The sequence below is a fragment of the Theobroma umbraticum genome, unplaced genomic scaffold (assembly GCF_002168275.2).
Source record: "Theobroma umbraticum cultivar Fairchild unplaced genomic scaffold, ASM216827v3 scaffold_12.0, whole genome shotgun sequence".
Lineage (NCBI taxonomy): Eukaryota > Viridiplantae > Streptophyta > Magnoliopsida > Malvales > Malvaceae > Theobroma > Theobroma umbraticum.
In genome coordinates, this window is record NW_018397272.1 from 3,147,855 (window position 1) to 3,152,763 (window position 4,909).

Genomic DNA, 4,909 nt, shown 5'->3' on the forward strand with positions numbered 1-4,909 from the left:
TCCTTAAGATGGCTTTTCTTATTAATATGAACTAATGACATCTTTTTTGAATTTTTTTTCTTCTCATCTGACATAACTACTATAATAGAGGATTTAGGATTGGTTGGCCTTGTTTTAGCAGATTCTTTATGTTTCTTCCTCTAGCACTAAGCTATAAACCTTGTCTAAGGTACGTATAAGATCTAACAATATGATTTGTGACCTTACAGCAGAGTAAGAATCATTTAGACCATTTAAGAACTTAAAGACCATATCTTTCTTGTACTGGTTTGAGTAGTTTTTGAAACAATTGGTATTACACTTGCTACACTCACATTGTGGTAGAGGCCTATAGTTCCTCAACTTTTCCCAAATCCCTTTCAACTCCATGAAAAAAGTGTTTACAGATTTTGTTCTTTGTGTAACATTCCCTAAAGTAAATTGTAGATTACAAACTCTAGTATCATCAGGCTATGAGAAGTTCTATCTCAAAGTGTTTCATATTTCAGTAGTTGAATCCATATATAATATGGTTGAAGCTATTAGTGGAGTAACGAACTCCAAAATCCAAGCTACAATTAAATAGTTACATCTAGTCCATGAATCAAACAATAGATCTGTAATAATAAGTATACTTATGATGCCGTTAAGGAAACCTAGCTTGTTCTTAATCAAAATGGCCAAGAAAAAAGACCTACTCCATGGAACATAGTTATTTGTACTAAGCTTAAGAGTAATTATCACTAATCCAAGATGATCAGAATGGTGCAAAAAATAAGGTGATTGTGCATCTTGAGCTGGTGAGATTATAGTTTTAGAAATTGTAGTTTTTTCAATCGAAACTAGAAACCTTAAACTCCAACCAAGAAACTCAACAAATATTACACCAAATTGAAACTAAAATCAACTGTAAACTAGAAGTAGATGATGAAAGATTCAAAATCCCTAACCTGAATTACTCTGATACCATGATAAAATCGACATAGAAAAATTGAGAGAGAGGATCGTGAAATGAACCAGTAAAGAATGAAATAAACTTTCTTGTATTGAAACTGTTAGTACAAGTGTACTTATATACAAACAACAACCAACTAGAATAAGCTACAACTCACAAATGAAACTAACAATTAATATTTTATTAATCAATAAGAGTAACTAGTAAATTGTAATTCTATATTTACTCATCCTATATAAATATTACATGTATTCTTTTAACCTCTTACTCTTAACACAAGATATCCTGATGCTCTGTTCATACCGGATCTTTCTTCAATGTATAGGTACTTAAGGGCTTGACTATTCTTTAAATATTATCTTTAATGCTCAATAGTATGAAAACTATACACTATTAGTGTAGCAAGTATAAATTTTTATTCTGCAATATGAAAAGAGAAAGGTAGTGCTATAACTAGCAAAACAAGATATGGTTGCTCCAAGAAAGTAGGAATGAACTAACAAAGAAACCAAAAAATAGCTTAACCTTACAACTGAGCCCAAAGGATTTCCTACATGTGTAGGAAACAGAAAGTGTTTGTGATGAAGGTCTTTTATGTGTGATAATCTATAGGATTCCTTTTCTTTTTCCTTTCTCTTTTATGGTTAAGACTCGTTATATATATTCTTGAATTTCATTATGGCTTGGTGGAGTTGTTATTACTACATGGAAGAAGAAAACTATTGCTAACAAGAGGAATGACACTATTCATAAAATTCTTCCATGTAAGAAAATTCGAGTAAGGAAGATTGATGAAGTCCTTCTTATTCTTGAAAATTGAAAAGATAAAATTATTAAAAAAAGAAAAAAGATTGTTTGTGGGAATCAATTCGTGCAAGGTATCACGGATCCTACATCATTAAGAAATGGGATGAGTCTTAGGTTTATAAATAAGGTTTTCTTTTACTTATCAATCATGTTTTTTGGATTAGAAATATGGGCCATGATAAGTAATATCAAAGCATATCTAAATCTTTATTAATGTGGGGCTCTCATGAGAGATACTAGGGTCGAGGTAGACTTGGACCAAGTTGCAGTGACGTTGCACAATTGGATGGTGCAGAATGTCATAAATCCCATATCAATGAGAGATAAGGTGAGTCTTGTGATAGAATGTAACGTATCTCACATTTGTAAGAGATGAAATAAGTCTTGGGTTTATAAATAAGAGTCTTCTTTCACCTATCAAGCATGTTTTTTTGATCGAAAATGTAGACCCGTGATATAAGGCCTGTTGATAAACAATTCTTTAAACCTTTTGAATATTGTTTAAATTGTAACATTTGTCTTGAGGTGAAGTGCAACATGCCTTTAAACTCGATCTTGAGGTGAGATGCATCATTCCTTTAAACTCGTTGAATAACTGTTTTTAGGTAAGGTGTAACATGGCTTTGAACTAATTGAATATTGTTGAAATTACACCTCATGGATTTAAACCAGTTGAATATTGTTGAAATAGCATCTTTCTTGAGGCACCTCCTAACAAAAGGCTTAATATCAATTTTGAAGTTTAGATTTGAGTATGGTGAATGTCCACTTTTGTTATCAAGTTTAACTTAATTCTCATTTGTTTCATGGTTATTGTTTTAAGGTGCAACCTACCTTTAAACAAGTTGAATATTATTGGAATCGTATCTACCTTGAGGCACCTCCAAACCGAAAGCTTCGCATTTCAAAATTATCGATTTTGAAGTTTAGATTTGAGCATGGAGAATTTTCCCTTTTTATCAAGTGCAACTTTAATTCTCAGTTGGTTCATGATTGGTTTGAATGGGTGGAGAAAGTGTTGAGGAATCATGCACATGTGAACACTCTCTTTATCACGAGAGTACCCAATGTTGTATAGTCATATTTGGACTTCGTATTCATAAAGAGAGAAGAATGAAGGTATGGCATGTTGATCTTGAAAGGTGGAGTATCTTCTCTCATATTATGGTTACAGATTGAGAGGAGTTTACTTTTACTCTAGAGAATATACATGTCTTTAAAAAGCTTCCTTATATAGGAAAACATTTGTTCCACCAAACTCTTTGAAGAAGAAGAATGCCTTCAAAAATTTTTCCTTAATATACTTAAGAGTCTAGGCAAGACTTCGAAGGTTAAACTGTTCTCCAATACAATAAGGTTATTCTATAGGTTCAACAACAAGCTTGGTGAGAGTAGCTATCCCAAGTATCCAGCCCATGAGCATGAACTAGTGGCATTATTGATCAGGTGGTTAGCTCAACATGTATTTTTTATACGTCTAGATGATGAGATTTCTTTTACAGTCATTCATTTTGCAATTAAAATCGTTAAAGGAATGAACTTTCCTCTTGCACCACTCTATTTGAGCTCTCTACACAAGAGATTAGACTTGTACAAATTCAAGATTAAGGAATTAGGTAGTCGGTATAGAATTTTGACTTATGTAGATGCCTCCTTTATTCATGTGTTTATGGGAAAGGTTCAACGCTTGTGCTCTTATACCGAATGCATATCATCCGCTTGTGTATTCTTCCATGAATAATGATTATTAAGGTGATAAATGTAGCGGGAGAATTTAATCTCAGATATTATGTGCAAATCAACAATGGGTTTAGTGATATTGCTATTTATTATGATGGACAACCATTTCAATATGGGAAAATGAATGCTCAAGGAGTTGAGGGTTCGTGGTTTTTAAGTATATTCCAATACCACAAACTGTTAAAGCAAAACAAATTTTAACCATTGCACCAACTCTCATTAGTAAATAGTGTAAAGAACAATGTTGCCAAAGAAAAAAAAAGGGTTTGCTCTTTTTCCTCACTAGCAATTAGATTTAGAACATGGAGATGGAGAACCTTCAAAGACTGCCTTGACCAATTAAAGGAGAGGGGAGAAGTTGAATTTGATGTATCTAATAAAACCAAAATGTGAAAGCCAAAAGACATTGAATGTTTTGTTCTCACCTACTAGAAGGACATGATTGCATAAGCTTGGAAAATTTTCATTGCTTATGGCACCTTTTTTACGCAATTCCATTTGGGCAGTTTCCATCATTTTTCTTTTTTCTTGTGCTGATAGTTTGCTGTTTGTTGTCTTTAATAAAAGTTCTTGATTTAGTACATCCAAAAGATAAAATAAAAAAAAACACAACTCTTGGAATAGAGGCAAAGGACATCTAGTAAACCAAATAAAATCAGTATAATAATAATACCATAAAGAAGGTCAAGTACAACATGTGGAGGAAAAGTAGTGTCATATTATTTCTTTTGTCTGGTCCAAATATTAATTTATTAAATCAATTAAGTAATAGCAAGTAGTTGTAGTGATGATCAGGTAGAAGGATTGGCAGGCGCAGCAACTAGCAAGTTGCAAATGGTAGGCCAAGTTGGATGTGTCATGATCAAAAAACAACACCACACGGGAAAAAATAGTAAGGAGCTGTAGAGAAAATAGCATTGCCCATAAAAGGAGAAAGAAATGATGTAGCTGTAAGCTCTCATTAAAAATGTCTTAACCAGGGAAACTTGAAGGTTTAAAGGGAAGAAATCTGGAAAATACCCAAAGAAGGCCCTTGAGAAAATGAGATTTTACTATACTTTTTTAAGGCAAATGTAGCAATGATGGTATTAATCTGAAATCAAAATTGTCATTTCAGAGTTTTTAAAACAATGGGGTTTCTTTCCAACCCTAATCCATAAAAAGGACTAAATAGACGGTATCTTAGTTTGGGCCTTAATATGCATCACATCAAAGCTTGATGAATTGCTCCCAAAGCTTCAATAAAATGATATAGACAAGGCAAGGGGAATGAAGGAAATAAAAGATGATGGTTTCCATCACTCTAAAAATGCAGGCCAACCAAAAGTAAGGAAGATGAACCCAATGTATCATTCCAGTCATACAATCATTACCCATTTGAATAATTAAAAGACAGTATGTACCATTCCAAAAAGAAAAAAAAAAAAA